The sequence below is a fragment of the Girardinichthys multiradiatus genome, chromosome X, assembly GCF_021462225.1.
Source record: "Girardinichthys multiradiatus isolate DD_20200921_A chromosome X, DD_fGirMul_XY1, whole genome shotgun sequence".
Classification (NCBI taxonomy): domain Eukaryota; kingdom Metazoa; phylum Chordata; class Actinopteri; order Cyprinodontiformes; family Goodeidae; genus Girardinichthys; species Girardinichthys multiradiatus.
Window position 1 is genome coordinate 31,776,223 of NC_061817.1, and position 18,689 is coordinate 31,794,911.

The following is an 18,689-nucleotide window of genomic DNA, read 5'->3' on the forward strand; positions in this document are numbered from 1 at the left end:
GGTGTCTGTGCTCATACAATTTATTGGTTGAATTTGAATTGATAGTATCTTTTAGGTCTTGCGGATTTAATGGTTGATTTCTGTGTTTTTCATTAAAAGGAATAATTACATTTTTATGGTTACAGAGTCTCTCACCTTTGCAGCTACTGCTCCTTTTTAGAACAGTGTACCTTCTCATAAAAACAGTTCAGAGCTCAGGAAGTTTAAAGGCTCTTTAAAAGACTAATCCATACTCTGGTTTATAACTCAAGTGGAGCTTGAGATCTTGTTTTTTTACTCTAACATTTTTAATCTTTATTATCTTTCCAAATAATCAGCAAACAACTGAAACACCAATAGCCTTCAGAGAAGAACACCTAACCTGACTGTGGAGAGGAAAAATGGAGACATCATTTAACTTTGACTGCAACCAAATAATGTAACAGTTAAAGCGATTCAGCATTACTTTACACCTAATTTTAACACAACAGGATCTAAAACACAAAAAATAGTCAAAATTTCATCTTTTGTGAAATGAGATTGTTAGAAAGATGTTAGAAAGATAAAAGGAAAGGTGAAAACCATACAGAGCCTTTAGACTCTGCACATCAAAATGTTGACCATAAATTATAAAAATTGTGTTGGCAGGAATGTGAAAGTCAAAGGTCTCCTGTTGCTCTTGTTGAAGCACAGTTCACTTTTCAAGCACTTCTGAATTTTAAACAATAAAGATCCTCTTTTTTATGTGTAGTAAATGAATAAATTGAGCACATAAATCCAAATAGCTGGGTTTAGGACCTGTTCAGTTAGAAGAGGAAGAGTATAGCTCAGTGGTAGAGCAGTTTACTGCAGAGGACGCCAGTTTAAATTTCGGTGCCCTCTGTTTTCATGATGATGTACTAGAGCTCTAGATGATGGAGCGTTTCAGTTCAAATGTCTTGAACGAAAGGTCGCATCTTTAACACTGAAATTCAGATTAACCACTTTACAAGAGCGGACATTGTGTAGCATCTCAGTAACAACTGGTTTCTCAATGCTTCAACTGAAGGACACTAAACTTCTCCTGTTTCTTTAAGACATTTTTTCTGTCATCCAAAAGGCTACGTTAATTTTTTACATGGGTTGGTAGGATCAGGCTTGTAAATAGTGGTCAGAACAATCTCACCAACAGGGCCATTAAGTACACGAATGAGGCCGTTAAGGCCACAAGTCTCTGGCTCCACCCACTACTCAGTTTAATATTTGGGTCCCTAATGATGAGGGAAAAGAATGGGTTGCTGCTCATGAGTCCTGTTTTCAGATGAAAGTAAAATCAAAATTTTATCTGGAAATCAAAGTTCCAGAGATTTTAGAAAGAGTGGAGGCACCCAGAATCCAAGCTGCTTGAGGTTCAGTGTAAAATTCCCACTCTCAGTGATGATTTGGATAGCTGATGGTCCACTTGGTTTTATTAGGTCTAAAGTCAGTGCTAGTCTGTCAGATCTGATTTTCATTTTCCGGCAGAACTTAACACCTCTCCATGCTGCCAAAGGTAACAATATTTGGTTTAATGACCATCGTATCTCTGTGCTTGATTGGGCAACAAACTGACCTGAATCCCATAGAAAAACTATGGAGTGTTATAAAAGAGGAAGATGAGAAATACCAGTGCTAACAATAGAGATCACCTGAATGCTGCTATTAAAGCAACCTGAGCTTCCTTAACAACTCATCTCCAATTTCATATAATATTAATTTTAAGTGAAATTGTTACAATCTAATTTATTCCAAATTATTGAGTTGCACCTGTGTATAATTTCTGTATGAAAAGTTTCTTCGTTGCTCATAATTGTACAAATATTTTCACAGTCTTAATTTTATTTATCCCTGAGATAATCTTTAAAGTAGTGCTTCTGATCTTTACAAAGCTTAACATTTTAAATAAGCAGACAATTATGTCCTTCTGTGTCGTTTCCCAGATCTGCTCTTTGCAGACAAATCTCTCATGCTGGTACTTTATGGTAAAAACTGACGTCTCACTGCAAAAACCTGATGTTAAGTTTGGATTAATTTGTTTATGAGCAACAATCTTGCATCTGTTCCAGTTAGTCCCAATTTCTTTCTTTTAGCGTTAGCAGTTAAAGTCAGACTACACATGTCCAAAAGATCAGACTCATCTTCTTAAAAGATACACTTTGTCCCAATAGGTTAGGGCTCAGCTTTCTCAGGCTTAGTGCAAATCAATAGCCACTTGTCACACTAAAACTCTGTAATGCAGCAATTTCTTTAATGGCCTGAGCAGAAGCATTTTGGAGAAATTATAAGAAGAAGCCAACTGACAAATTTGTCACTCTATCCTCCGTTTTAAGTGCTTTGATGTTTACATGGACAGTGCTGTGTGAAATTAACTGAATTAGTTTGGTTTCCCAGCCAGAATGCGAAGGATTAGGCGAGTTTAGCCGCGCCAATCTTCTCAATCCATCTATCTGCTGTCAGTTATAGCTTACTCATGAACAGTAAAGGGGCTGAGGATTTGAAATGCTGGATCCCTGCTGCGTTCAGCACCAAGAATAAAAACTGTTGTGCCTTTGCAGTGGAGCTGTATAAAACACGTTTTTTTTAAGAGAAAAAATCTTCATCCATTATATTGCCAAAGGTCTACTTTTACATATACATGAACTTTGATGATATCCTATTCTTATTCTATAAGGTGAAATTTGTTGATAGACCCACCGTTGCCAGCAATAGCAACTTTAACTATTCTGTAAGGCTTGGAGTGTTCATTGTTGGGTGAGAAAACCCGAATTGCAGCCTCCGCTCTAATTTATCTTTTATGATTTTATAAGGTGTTCAAGAAGATTGAGGTCAGGACTCTGTGCAGGCCAGTCATATTTCTCCACACAAAACTATACACCTGCAGCCTGCAGATGGGAGTGATCGTAACTCCAGGATTCATTAATTTGGTAGTGTATCTGTGGAAGTAAAATAGTCTAATTAGAATCAGACATTTTTTTAGAGATTGAATTTATATCGCAGAATTTTTATCCAGTGGAATTATGCATGTGATTTTTTTTTTGTACTTAAAATTTGCCAGCAAAAATTTCCCCTGCAAGAATTCGTTTGAAAAAATTCAAATGCAAAAATTCACCTGCAGAAATTCACCTGCAAATGTGTTGACCTTGTGGTGACTCATGCCAAAGCAATCAGCACTAGATCGAGTCAAGCGGCTGATAATGGATCTTAACATTGAATGACACCTGCCAAACAAAATTCAAGAAGAAGAATTGAGCAGCTTTTAGCCAATCAAATTGCGCTCATTTGATCACGTGACTCACCAGTTCGCTTCTGCAGAGGCTCTTCTTTTGACCCAGAAGGAAGCGACAAAGCTGAAGTTGGCTTCCAGTTGTAGCTTCTGATTCGGGAAACAGTTAAAGGGCAGGTTTTGGAGCAAGTTTTGGAGCAGGACCAGTTCTAAGATGGTCCAAATGGAAAAAAAAAAAAAAGCACTGATATGGCCCTTTATTACATTTCTCAAATCAAATAAAGCTTTCACAAATCCCAAATTGTGTTTATAGGATTCTGCTATTAGTGTAGAATAATCAAGTCCAGGTTTAAAGTGTCTAAGTACGGTAGGTTTTGAGTTGGAGCAGATTAAAGATGCTCAAGGTAATGTAAAATGAGGTGAAATTGCCAACCAGAATATAAAACTTTATATCTAAGGTTAGGTATGAAGTTTTGAAAAGATTTGATATATTGAAAGTGAAAAAAAAGTATTTTGTTTAAAATTTAGATTTTTAGAACAATTTTATGAGGGACCATTTTTAAAACTATTGCTTAACAGTGGGAGTTTAAAAAATAAATAAATATTGCATCAATAATGCATCAAATGCAATGTAATTAATTATTAATTATTAATTATTAATAACTTCATACCTGAAATTACACCTCATGTTTGAAATTGCTTTTGTTTTGCTTTTTTTTTTTTTTTTTTTTTCAGAATTCCAGAATTTATTTCAGAAAGATTTCCACCAAAGAGATCAAAAAGTGATCTGTGAACAATAACTTTAAAACTGAAAAATTGCAATCAACACATCCATATTCATTGGTTTAAACTCATTGGCGATATGGCGTTGAGTTTAAACTCATTTAAACTCAACGCCATATCACATATAAATTTAGAAATGTAAATAATTTAAACAAAATATTCAATTGTACATATCTGTAAGTCTATACACACTCAGACGTGATCTTAATTGGTGAAACAAAATCTGAAAAAGAGCATGAAGAAGTAAAACTTGTTTAATCATATCCTCTCTCCAACTTATAGCCCATAATGTGAATGACAATTTTCCTGATTCCTGTTTGTCTTGTGTGATGATCCAAAGTTCACAAAAATAAATATAGATAAGTTTGAACAAGTACATGCATTTAGACACAATTTTTCAAAAAATGGGGTTCTTACCAGAGGGTTCCTATAACACGTTGGCATCACATTTTGGAAGAGAAGTCTGGGGCTGTCATGACAAAAAGGACATAAAAAATTAAAAATCTACATAAATAATAATAAAAAACCCTTATATCTGTGCTTAGGTCTGAAGTAGTTGAAATAATATTGAAATTTAACACTAATATCACACCTTTATGAATGGGACCATTTTTGACCTAAGGTTTAAAGTTGTAACTAAATGTTAACGATGCCTCAAGGGTTATAATGAACATCAACCTCTCCCATTTTAAATGACAAGATTGGATGTTATCCTCAGAGTTACTGCTTTAGCTCAGTCTGCAACATTTAGGTGCAGCCTGGTGTCTTCATCTTGTTGGGCATGGGTTACTGCTTTATTTCACATTTCAGACCATAACACAACATGCTTGGATACCACCAGAACTAAATGCATAGGACTCATAATTTCCAACACAAGTTGCGTCATGAGCTGTTACTGTTCCCGAAAGCTCAATATCAAACAAAATACTTTCATGAGTCAACAAAAGAAACTAGATTTCTACTTCAAGGCCACCAAGTGCTGACGTTGTACTGCCACTCTCTCTTTGAAGCATCTTTTAAAAGCGGTCGCATATATTGAGCTAAGACCCTTTTGATCTGTTGATAAGTGCTCTGCTATAACCCTACATACATCTAGGTAAGACGAATTGACAGAAACGGGAGCTTTTCTCACATTACGACAGCAAAAGATTGAATAAATAAATCATCTCTCCCACTTTGCTGACTGAGTCTGCAAAGACATCCCCCACTATTGTGATTTATAGTTTATTACTTGCAAATAAATTTGAGTGTTGGAAATACTATGAAGTGGGATGTCAGACACTCTCAGGCAAATAAAGCAGCACTTCATTCTGCAGAGCCATCACAAAGTTCACCAACCTATAGCTGATTATTTGGGGCTGATGATATACTTGCTGCCAACACTAAGAGCAGAATTCATTAAAGAAATCTTTGTGAAACACTGCACATCAAATAAAATCTGAGGATGTCATGTTTCATTACAGTGGAACACACATTTCATCACTTCTTGGCTTCACATTTATGTCAAAGAGTTTGATTGCTGCAAATTAAAATATGTATATTTGAAAGAAGTCATGGAACTTGTCTGACATGCGTACTTAAAGGGGTTTCATAGGCTGAACTCTTGGCATACACTCAGAGGAGAAAGATAAGAATGGAGGCTGAGATAAGGAGCTGTCCTAATTTGAATCTGGTGAGTGTATTTGGCTGATATCAGATGGACATCTTTTATTGTTCGTAGCTTTGTATGATTATGACTCTATGCTGAGCGATGTTAAAAGAAGAAGAGAGGAGTGAGGAGGGCATGGAGAAGCTGGAAGTTGTGGATTAAATGTGACTGAAAGTTTTTTAAAATTTCTATTTAAAATTAATTACTTTCTGGTAGTTATTGCTAATTGGTAATTGGTAATGTCTTCCTTTCCTCTCATTTTAAGTAATAGCAGTATTAACAAGTAAATAAATTAATATTCAGCATTTATGGTTTATTTTGAAAATGTAAATCACGTAGAATTAAACAGTCCTTTTCCAACAATGCAGTATAAAACAAATAGAACAAAGCGATATTTAAAAATGACAGTGTCATAGTTCTATTTTTGTGGTGGACCAAAAGGCAGACAAGCACGGAGAAAAGCAGAGAGGTGGTCAAAAACTCCTTTAATTTAAAGCGAGTCCACTTACATGCAGGCGAGGTGCAGGGTGACAAGATTATCCAGTTCAAGGACAAAATCCAAAAGACATCTCATGAGGACATTGAAAAGACATAACGACACCGCGTGGAACAAAGGACGAAGGCAAACTTAAATACAGACAAAGGTGGACAAGAAACAATAGGGCAGGTAATCAGAGGAACAGGGAGCAGGTGACACAAGGAGGCTGGGAGGCAGAGGGAGCAGGTGAAACAGATTAACCAATAAGGAGAAACACAGACCCAAGCAGAACAGGAGAAAAGATGACTAGAATAAAAGTAAACAGTAACTAAAGCTAACCTGTTAAAGGAGGAATTGGAGAATAAAGATAAACAGAAGAAACAGAGCTAAGAGGGACAATGAATGTAAAGGGAACAGAAACTGAGTAATTAACAACTAAAAGAGGAAAACTAATGATGAGAGGAGAACAGACAGGGAGGCAAAAGGAAACCAGAATTGTCAGAACACAAAGTGATGAACAAGAATACAAAACTTCAAACAAGAGCATCTAGTAAAACAAAACACCAAACCACAAACAAAGTCCAAAATCTCACATCCTGACACAGAGGGATGCACAGTGGCGCAGTTGGTAGCACTGTTACCTTGCAGCAAGAAGGTCCTGGGTTTGACTCCCAGCCGGGGGTCTTTCTGCATGGGTTCTCTCTGGGTACTCCGGTCCAAAGACATTAGGTTAATTGGTCTCTCCAAATTGCCCTTAGGTGTGTTAATGTGTGTGCATGGTTGTTTGTGTTTTGGACACTGCGATGGACTGGCGACCTTTCCAGGGTGTATCCTGCCTCCCTCCCATAGACTGCTGGAGATAGGCACCAGCTTCCCCATGACCCACTATGGAAGAAGCAGTATAGAAGATGACTGACTCACAGATTCAGTGTAAACATTTGATGATGGATGGAAAGAAGTGTAGTTTTATTAATTCCCACACTGTCTCCATAGCATGAAATAAAAAGGTTTGCTTAATTTTCCTTATTTGTATATGTAATTATTTCTTGTTTCAAAACAGACATAAAAAGCCCTTATACACTGTAAATATTAATTTCAAATATTAGTTTTTAAATGGTTTTAAAATTTCCCATGCTGCACTCCCAAACGACTCCATATAGTTGTGCAAACACTTCTTCTTGTAGCCTGCACCATAAAACCATCTCAGCATTTATATAAAACCCCCTTCCCTTTCAATTCAATTCAATTCAATTCAATTCAATTCAATTTAATTCAGTTTTATTTATATAGCGCCAATTCACAACACATGTTGTCTCAAGGCACTTCACACAAGTCAGGTACAAACAGGTCCTTCTCAAAATATTAGCATATTGTGATAAAGTTCATTATTTTCCATAATGTCATGATGAAAATTTAACATTCATATATTTTAGATTCATTGCACACTAACTGAAATATTTCAGCTCTTTTATTGTCTTAATACGGATGATTTTGGCATACAGCTCATGAAAACCCAAAATTCCTATCTCAAAAAATTAGCATATCATTAAAAGGGTCTCTAAACGAGCTATGAACCTAATCATCTGAATCAACGAGTTAACTCTAAACACCTGCAAAAGATTCCTGAGGCCTTTAAAACTCCCAGCCTGGTTCATCACTCAAAACCCCAATCATGGGTAAGACTGCCGACCTGACTGCTGTCCAGAAGGCCACTATTGACACCCTCAAGCAAGAGGGTAAGACACAGAAAGAAATTTCTGAACGAATAGGCTGTTCCCAGAGTGCTGTATCAAGGCACCTCAGTGGGAAGTCTGTGGGAAGGAAAAAGTGTGGCAGAAAACGCTGCACAACGAGAAGAGGTGACCGGACCCTGAGGAAGATTGTGGAGAAGGGCCGATTCCAGACCTTGGGGGACCTGTGGAAGCAGTGGACTGAGTCTGGAGTAGAAACATCCAGAGCCACCGTGCACAGGCTTGTGCAGGAAATGGGCTACAGGTGCTGCATTCCCCAGGTCAAGCCACTTTTGAACCAGAAACAGCGGCAGAAACGCCTGACCTGGGCTACAGAGAAGCAGCACTGGACTGTTGCTCAGTGGTCCAAAGTACTTTTTTCGGATGAAAGCAAATTCTGCATGTCATTCGGAAATCAAGGTGCCAGAGTCTGGAGGAAGACTGGGGAGAAGGAAATGCCAAAATGCCAGAAGTCCGGTGTCAAGTACCCACAGTCAGTGATGGTCTGGGGTGCCGTGTCAGCTGCTGGTGTTGGTCCACTGTGTTTTATCAAGGGCAGGGTCAATGCAGCTAGCTATCAGGAGATTTTGGAGCACTTCATGCTTCCATCTGCTGAAAAGCTTTATGGAGATGAAGATTTCATTTTTCAGCACGACCTGGCACCTGCTCACAGTGCCAAAACCACTGGTAAATGGTTTACTGACCATGGTATCATTGTGCTCAATTGGCCTGCCAACTCTCCTGACCTGAACCCCATAGAGAATCTGTGGGATATTGTGAAGAGAACGTTGAGAGACTCAAGACCCAACACTCTGGATGAGCTAAAGGCCGCTATCGAAGCATCCTGGGCCTCCATAAGACCTCAGCAGTGCCACAGGCTGATTGCCTCCATGCCACGCCGCATTGAAGCAGTCATTTCTGCCAAAGGATTCCCGACCAAGTATTGAGTGCATAACTGTACATGATTATTTGAAGGCTGACGTTTTTTGTATTAAAAACACTTTTCTTTTATTGGTCGGATGAAATATGCTAATTTTGTGAGATAGGAATTTTGGGTTTTCATGAGCTGTATGCCAAAATCATCTGTATTAAGACAATAAAAGACCTGAAATATTTCAGTTAGTGTGCAATGAATCTAAAATATATGAATGTTAAATTTTCATCATGACATTATGGAAAATAATGAACTTTATCACAATATGCTAATATTTTGAGAAGGACCTGTACATTCCAATTAGTCCTAATCATTGAACAGTGCAGTCAGAGTTAGTTATTTATTAAATTGGATAAAAAGTTTTTCTATCTAAGGAAACCCAGCAGATTGCATCCAGTCAGTGTAGAGACAGTGGACAGTCACTGGCGTTGACTTTGCAGCAATCCCTCATACTGAGCATGCATGTAGCGACAGTGGAGAGGAAAAACTCCCTTTTAACAGGAAGAAACCTCCAGCAGAACCAGGCTCAGTGTGAGCCGCCATCTGCCATGACCGACTGGGGGTTTGAGAGAACAGAGCAGAGACACAAAGAGAACAAAGAAGCACTGATCCAGGAGTACTTTCTATGGGAAGGAATAGTAAATGTTAATGGATGTAGCTCCTTTAGTCGTTTCACCTAGAAAGAAAGAACAGATAAACTCTGAGTCAGTTTTCAAGGTTAGAGTCTGAAAGAGAGCACATATAATTACTTACAGTAAAAGCTCAGTCAATCACCATGTCTAGGAGAGAGACAGGTTAAACACTAAAAGACAGGGCCATGTGGATCATCGGTAGAGGTAAGGTAAGGTAAGGTAAGTTTATTTATATAGCGCCTTTCAGCAACAAGACACTCAAAGCGCTGTACATTCAATTACAATACAATCACAAAGCAAATAAACACAGATACAGACACAGAAAAACAAATCAAATGATAAAATCAAACAACAGAGGTAATTTAAAAAAGTTAAATAAAATAAAGAGAATAGAATGATGGACAAGAAAATGAAAGGAAAATTGGACTGAAAACGCTACTAATCATGCCTAAATGGCACTGTCAAAGGCCACTCTAAACAAACAAGTTTTTAATCTTGATTTAAAGCAACTTTGGGTTTCAGTGCTTTTACAGTTTTCTGGCAGTTTATTCCAGATTAGTGGAGCATAAGGACTAAAAGCTGCTTCTCCATGTTTGGTTTTGGTTCTGGTTCTGCAGAGTAGATTTGAGTGAGAAGACCTGAGAGGTCTGGGTGGTTGATACACTGACAACAAGTCTGTAATGTATTTTGGTGCTAAGTTATTCAGTGATTTATAGACTAACAGAAGTATTTTAAAGTCTATTCTCTGGGCTACAGGGAGCCAGTGTAGGGACTTTAGAACCGGGGTGATGTGCTCCACTTTCTTAGTTCTAGTGAGGACGTGGGCAGCAGCGTTCTGGATCAACTGCAGATGTCTGATCAACTTTTTAGGCAGACCTGTGAAGACACCGTTGCAGTAATCAATTCTCCTAAAGATGAACACATGAATTAGTTTTTCAAGGTCCTGCTGGGACATTAGTCCTTTAATCCTGGAGATGTTCTTTAGGTGATAGAAGGCCGACCTAGTTACTGTCTTTATGTGCCTCTGAAGGTTCAGGTCTGAGTCCATCACTACACCCAGGTTTCGAGCCTGACTGGTGGTTTCTAACTGTATTAACTGAAGCTATGTGCTAACTTATATATGCTCTTCCTTCGGTCCAAAGATTATTACTTCAGTTTTGTTTTGATTCAGCTAAAGAAAATGTAGGCCCATCCATGCATTGATTTCTTCTAAGCAATTATCCAGCACTTGAATGGGTTCATGGTCACCTGGTGACATTGTAACGTATAGCTGTGTGTCGTCTGCATAGTTATGATAACTTACTTTGTTGTTTATTAAAATCTGAGTCAGGGGGAGCATGTAGATATTGAATAGGAGGGGCCCTAAGATGGACCCTTGGGGAACGCCGCATGTGATTTTTGTGCTCTCTGATGTAAAGTTACCTACTGACACAAAAAAGTCCCTGTCCTTCAAGTAGGATTTAAACCAGTTGAGTGCTGTACCAAAAAGGCCAACCCAGTTTTCCAGGAGCTCTAATAAAATGGAGTGATCAACAGTGTCGAATGCTGCACTAAGGTCCAATAATACCAGCACTGTGGTTCTTCCACAGTCTGCATTTATACGGATGTCATTGAACACCTTGACAAGAGCAGTCTCTGTACTGTGGTGAGCAGGAAGCCTGACTGGAAGACATCGAACCGGTTGGTCGTTGTTAGGAACTTGTTTAACTGCTGAAACACAGCTCTTTCAATAATCTTACTGATGAAGGGGAAGTTTGATATAGGCCTGTAGTTCTGTAGTAGCAGCTTGTCCAAGTTGCTCTTTTTCAATAGAGGTTTGATAATTGCTGTTTTTAGGGCCTGAGGGAAAACATCTGACAAAAGGGACGTGTTTATTATTTGTGTTAAATCAGATGTTATTACAGGCAAAGCTTTCTTAAGGAAAGCTGTGGGTAAGAGATCGAGACAGCAGGAAGAATAGCTTAGTTGCTGAACGATTTCTTCTAAGATTTTGTAGTTTATTTGGTGAAATTGGGAAATTTTGTCAAAATCAGTTCTAGTTGGAGACAACATTGGTACTGGAGTTGTTGTGGATGTGCTGACTGCCTCTCTGATCTTTTGGGTTTTTTCAGTAAAGAATTTAGCAAATTCATTGCAGGCCCTGGTAGAGTGGAGTTTAGATGCTACAGTTACAGGAGGGTTTGTTAACCTGTCGACCGTGGCAAATAATGCACGAGCATTGTTAATGTTTTTGCTGATGATCTCAGAAAAGAAAGATTCCCTTGCATTTTTCAGTTGTAGGTTATATCTGTATAGTCTCTCTTTATAGAAAATATAGTGAACCTGGAGTCCTGTCTTTCGCCACCTGCGTTCAGCTTGTCGACACTCCTTTTTTTCACTTCTGACTGGTGGAACACTTCTCCACGGAAACATTTTCTTCCCAGAAACGACTTTCACTTTAATTGCAGCAATTGAATCAATGATGTCCGAGATTTTAGAATGAAAGTTATCTACCATCTCATCTACAGTGTTACAGGGCAAAGTGGAGGTAGAAGAGTAAATCTGGTTAAAGGTTTCAGCAGCACCGTCCTTAAAGATGCGTTTTCTTATTATGTCATGGCAAACTGAGTCATTGCAGATGATGCTTTCAAAAATAACAGAAAAGTGGTCAGACAGGGCAACATCAGTTACAGATACCTTGGAAATGTTTAGACTCTTAGTGATGATCAAGTCCAAAATATGTCCCTGTTTGTGCGTTTGCTATTTAATATGTTAAGTCAAACCAAAAGTTCTAAGAGTGTCACATAGATCTATTGGACTTCTGTCTTCAGGATTGTCCATGTGAATGTTGAAGTCTCCAACAATGATTAAACAGTCATAATCAACACATATCACAGATAAAAGCTCATTAAAATCACTGATAAAGTTTGTTTTGGACTTAGGAAGCCTGTAAATATTCAAGAACATGGTTCGGACAGGGCTCTTTACCCGGAGAGCCAAATATTCAAAAGATTCAAATTTGCCCAGAAATACTTTTTTACACTCTAATAAATCTTTAAACAAAGTGGCCACCCCTCCACCTTTTCTTTGCTGTCTGCTCTCACAAAGAAAATTATAGTTTGGAGGCGTCGCCTCTATCAGAATGGGAGCTTCATTAAATTCATGTAACCATGTTTCTGTTGAAAACATAACATCAAGATCGCGGTCAGTAATGAAGTCATTGATTAAAAATGATTTTCCTGACAGAGATCTAATCTTCAATAAAGCCCGTTTATATGACTTAGTTGTTGATATTAACTTTGTGTGTGGTTGTACCTGACAGTTTATGGCTTTTCTTGATTGTTTATTACTGTCTCTTATCCTTTTGGCTTTGTTCTTTCTGTCACGTATAAGCACAGAGATTTTACAACTATCTCCTATTAGGGGCCCAAGGGGCTCATTTCTGATAGAGTTACCACTGGGGCCCAGACTGTATCACAGAGAAGTGATTTGAAGGTCCTGATTAGGAGATAGATTGGTGGTGGAGCTCTGCGGCATTTGGAAGATGTTGGTCCTGTAGCAGGGCCTCGGCCACGGGGGGTGTTGAATGGAGAAGATGTCAGAGCCATTTGGGTCCCGATTTTAAGAGCTCCTTTCATGTTATCAGAATCCAGTAAAGCAAAAAGTGGGCTCAGTGGGGAGATGGGAGAGTTCTGTGCGGTCTGGGTCGGGGTCTGGGGTGAGGGGGGTTTACCGGGGGTGTCAGTCTGGGTCTGGGTTTGGGGGGATGGGGGTATGGGGGGGGGTTCACTTCTCCTCCTGTGGATTTCGACGGGGAGACCTTTTGTGATGACCTCTCTTTCTCAGCCAACTGGCTGATTGTTTCTGCTGGTGCTGTTGGAGGCAGTGTTATCATTGTTGTTGATACTCCATGTTCTCTGCTGAAGGTCGAAGCTGCTGGCAGATTATTTACTGAATAGAAGAGATTAGATGTGAGACGTCTGGCTCCTGGCTTGTTCAAACTGAGGATGAGCATTAAGTTGTTGCCAGCAGAAGCTCGGACGATGCCCCTCTCCAGAAAGGTGTCACAGGTAGATACAGAGTCAGGCCAGGTGTAGCTTCTAGGAAGAGAAAAGAGAGAAAACATAAAGTTAAAAGCTGAAATAACAGCAAATAATGCAAAATTGGAGAGTAGTGTGAGAATGTAGCGAAGAGGGTGAAAGTGGTCATTATGTCCTCCAGCAGCCTAAGACTATAGCAGTATAACTACACAGAAAGTTTCAGTTCAGATTATTTAGTTAAACGGTGCTTATTTTCAACAATGTCGTCTCAAGGCCCACAAAGGGTCCCACTGATGGTCATTGTTATACTAAAAACCACAAGGATTGGGATACCTCTCTCTGTCAGACTGATTATAACCATTGGAAAAGAGAAGGGGTCATACAGGTTGCAGAAATGGAGGGTGTGTTTGCACCTCAACCATAACTGAGCCGGTTTAGGCTAAACCTGACTCCCCCTTACTCCAACCAACAGGGAGGGAGGGAGGCTCCCTCCCTGATAACCTAAGCCACTCTAACTATAAGCTTTATCGAAAAGGAAAGTTTTAAGCCTAGCCTTAAAAGTAGACAGGGTGTCTGCCTCACGGACTAAAACTGGGAGCTGGTTCCACAGGAGAGGAGCCTGATAACTAAAGGATCTGTCTCCCATTCTACTTCTAGAGACTAGGAACCACCAGTAAGAACGAAGAGAACGAAGTGCCCTGTTAGGAACATATGGAACAATCAGATCTCTGATGTATGATGGAGCTAGATCATTAAGGGCTTTATATGTGAGGAGGAGAAATCTAAATTCCATTCTGGATTTAAAAGGGAGCCAATGAAGGGAAACTAAAATAGGAGAAATATGATCTTTCTTTTTAATTTTCATCAGAACTCTTGCAGCATTTTGAATCAGCTGAAGGCTTTAAACTGCATTTTGTGGACATCCTGATAGTAAAGAATTACAATAGTCCAGCGTTGAAGTAACAAATGCATGGACTAGTTATTCAACGTCACTCCTGGACAGGATATTTCTAATTTTGTCAATGTTCTGGAGGTGAAAGAAGGAAATCCTAGAAACCTGTTTAATATGGGATTTAAATGACATGTCCTGGTCAAAAGTAACACCAAGGTTTTTTACTTTATTACCGGAGGTCAATGTAATGCCATCCAGGTTAAGTGATTGACTAAGCAGTCTCTTTTTTAAAGACTCTGGTCCAAAGACGACAACTTCTGTCTTGTCTGAATTTAGAAGCAAAAAAATGTAAAGTCATCCCAGTTTTTATATCTTCAAGACATGCTTGTAGTCTATCTAATTGGTTGGGTTCATCAGGATTTATGGATAAGTAAAGCTGAGTATCATCAGCGTAACAGTGAAAATGTATCCTATGCTGCCTAATAATTTGACCTATTGGAAGCATATATATAGTGAAGAGAATTGGCCCAAGTACTGAACCCTGTGGTACTCCACAATTAACCCTGGAGTTTAAAGATGATTTATCATTTACATGAACAAACTGGAATCTGTCAGACAGATAAGATTTAAACCAGCCTAGCGCTGTTCCCCTGATCCCTACAGCATATTCCAGCCTTTCTAAGAGAATATTATGATCGACTGTATCAAATGCAGCACTGAGATCTAACAGAACCAGAACAGACACAAGTCCATTATCTGAGGCCATAAGAATATCGTTAGTGACTTTCAGCAGAACTGTTTCAGTGCAATGATGAGGTCTGAAGCCTGACTGAAACTCTTCAAACAGGTCATAGCTGTATAAATGCTCACACATTTGATTAGCAACTATTTTCTCAAGAATTTTAGATAAGAATGGAAGATTGGATATTGGTCGGTAATTTTTCAAGTCATCTCGATCAAGCGAAGGTTTCTTAAGTAAAGGTTTAATCACAGCTAACTTAAAAGCCTGTGGTTCTGATCCATTTACTAAAGATTTCTGATAACTCATAACCTTTCACTGAAAAATGTTCCAATGTTTTCTGGTAGAAGGTTGTTTTTTTCGTTTTTGCTTCCTGCAAGTTAATGAGATCTTTAAGTTTTAATAATTTTGATTTTAAAACGTGAATCTTGGGAATTTCCCTATAACTTGCTGTGGAAATAAATTGCATTGATTTTTTTTGCAGAATGAAAAATGAACATTGCAGAGAACCCCCTTTTCTATTACATACAGTATGTAATATTGAAGAAAAAAAGCAAATTGACTTCACAACACCCCAAACATACTGTATATTAGTAACAACCATCCTGAGAATCCAACCAAAAGCTTTTATATTTACAACATATTATGCCAGTAAAACATTGTCAATAGCTGAACTCAGAGTCAGTAATGGCTTGCCAAGATTTTTAGACCCTCAGGTAAAGCTGCTAATAAAAAGAAAATAGAAAATCCAAGCAAAGGGCTACATTATATTAACCCTTAACAGTACAGGTCTCATTTAAAATGGTCTATAGTTAAATGCGAGACAGAGACTTTGAAATTAGGTATTCATTCAGAAAATCATTCAGGCTGGGACCTCTAGTCTGAAGAGGGATATTCCAACTGCTATCACTAGATCTTTTGTTAGCTCCCATTCTGCCTTGTCATGTTTGCTCTTAAAAAGGAAACTCTGAAGGGTTGGACAACCTCGGATTCAGAAGCAATAGTTCAGCTTTCATCCTGGCTGTGGAACAGTGGACCAGAGCCTTACTCCCATGGAGATGTTGAGGGTTTCTTTGGGATTTGATTTTCAAGTCTTCTTGTTTAGTATATCTGGAGCAGGCAGTTGGTGTGTCAACCGTGGGATTTTGTGGGTGTAACTGCAAGATTATGGTGTTTTCTGAATGCTATTAGGTGGAAAAAGGTGGACTATTATGGTGTAAGACTTTTATGCTGTAAATAAGTCGCTACCTCAATCAAGGACTAGTTTACAAGTGATGGTAGGATGGAGCAGAAGATGGATGGATATGTAGAGCCTCAGGCAAACGAAAGTGTTGAGTCAAACAGTAAGGCTCTCTATCTGCATTTTGGCCCTCTCCCTTGTGATCAAAAAGAATGAGATTCTGGATACAAGCTTCCTCAAAAAGGTGGCTTTGCCTAGCCTTAAAGAAAGGTGCTCCGTCATCTGGAGGAAGCTCAGAGTCGACCTGCTGTTCCTCTACATCAAAATGTCTCAGGTGGTTAGGAGGTTTGGGCATCTCTTGGAAGGTTTTACTGGCATGTCCTCCATGGAAAAATACCCCAAGGTTGACCTGGAAACTTGTGGAGAGTTTATTTATCCCTTCTGCCCTGGCTTTGGGAACCCTCAGAATAATTTGGAGAGGGATGTCTGGGTTTCCTTCCTGGACCTGTTACCTCAACGACAGGATCTCAGCTAAGAGGAAGTCAATAGATGGACAGATCGGTGCACTAGAGTAAAATAATTTTGTAACCAGCACATCTGCAAAAGCATCATTACTGCTGCACATGTTTGGATTTTGGAGAACATAGGCTGCCTTTTTCAAATCGTTTTCTCACTAGAAAGCCTGACTTAAATGGCTCTGGAGGGCAAGAATTTAGATTTAGGAAATCTAAAACATGTATGGTTAAAAACTGTTGAGCAGAATACATCAACAAAATTAGGAAATCATTTTCTCTCTTAGAAATGTTGAGTTTAAGTGTCAGTTTTTAACAGGAACATTAATAATTTGGTAGGTGTACAGTTTTATTAGTGTTAAATGATTTGAAAAGTTTTTGCATTATTGTGCACATTTTGCACAAGACCTGTAAAGCTTCACTCCTAAATTGCCCATAAAAGTTCCTGTATTCTTTCTGCCTCCCTTTTCCGTAATCATAGCTATAGTTGCAGCTCTGACTTTATGGCGATGTATTTTTACCAGCAAACGTCTTCTCAGCAATGTCCTTGCTTTACAAAAACACCAAGGCTCTTTTCATTGAGTTTCTTTTAAGTAGAAAATATTCCCCAAGGCACATTTTAAAGCTGGCATCTAAGATTTGCTCATATAGTGTTTTAAAAGTACAAACTCCTAATTACATCCTGACCCGTCCTGAAATCTTTGTCCCCTGTTCGCCTAAGGTGGCCCGAGGTCTCACAGAGTCTGAGCTGAGTCGTATTTACCTTCAAATGAAATGGATCCTTCCACTCTCATGTTCCTGCTGTCTGTTATTCCAAGGCTCTCCCTCCCTTTACCCCTCGAGGGGGTATTAAAAAACCCCACCACCTCGTCTTCATCATCATCACCACCACCCCTAACCATGACCCAGTTTGCAGGGGATGAGGGGTGTAATTGAGGACCATTGTGAGTACCACAGGGAGGGAGGCAAGATGCTCTGCCTCCCTCACTCCGCTCCCTTTCAGAAGAAAAAAGCTCACACTTGGTTAAGCACACACTGAGGCTGTCCATAAGAGAATCACTGGCGAGCTGTGCGCGTTTTGAGTTTTTCTTTGTCATTGAGATGCAGATGTTGGTTTTAGGTCAGAGCTAATAGATGTCAGCTGAGGATACAAGTATGTAAAGAGGACCGAGTGAGCTGAGGAGACTGAGATGGGGGGTCTCACGTTGAAGAAGGACACAGGAGCTGCAACTTGGGAGAGGACAAGAGTGAGTACGCAACTTTGCCACTTTTTTGTGGTTTTGTTTTCATCTAAAAGCAGTTTTTGGATATAAACAGTGCATTTCTTCCTGAACTTGTAATCATAGGGATATCTCACTTTGACTGCTACCAAGATTATTCTGAGGTACTTTTACTTTGCATGAAACTGGACCAAAGGGCACAGATGTGCACTGAGAGGGTCCTGCCTCAGACTCTTCCTGTGACATATGGAACCTGTTTACCGTTGTAATTCTTCCCTTTGGACAACATTAATGAGGGGTTTTTAAAAATTCCCTCATGCATGCAGAGAAAAGACGAGAAGACTGAGAACAAGACTTCATTTCTCAGTTAAGATTTACTCTCCAGCATGCTTTATGTTACTTCCTTTATGTTTTGTGCAGCTTGTTTCGTGGGTCAGAGGCCCAAATGAGGGTTCACAGCCCACTCAGCTCTGGAATTTATTTATATTTTGCAACAAATCTAACTTCTACGTTTCAATGTGTGCCCCATGCAGTCAGGCAAAATGAACATCTTTTGTGGTGCAAAGCCCCTCCTGGCGTTCATGGTTTTAATCACTTCAAGAACTGCTCTGAACAAAGTTGCTCCTTAGAAAGCAAAGTGACAACCAGAAAGCTGATAAGAGTCCCATTTTAGATAAGCTGTGTTTTTTTTTTTTCCTCTTT

The 18,689-nt window shown here is 39.1% G+C and overlaps 1 protein-coding gene across 2 annotated transcripts in view; it reads left to right on the forward strand.

Annotated features, from left to right (window-relative positions):
- Positions 1 to 18,689, forward strand: part of LOC124863393 (gap junction gamma-1 protein-like) — a 61,759-nt gene that overhangs the window by 33,011 nt on the left and 10,059 nt on the right. The window contains exon 2 of one of the 2 annotated variants that reach the window (XM_047357753.1): positions 17,888 to 18,014. The exons of the other annotated variant lie outside the window; for it this stretch is intronic. The gene's annotated coding sequence lies outside the window, so the exon portion shown is untranslated. The remainder of the gene's footprint in view (positions 1 to 17,887; positions 18,015 to 18,689) is intronic. 2 annotated transcript variants of the gene reach the window in all.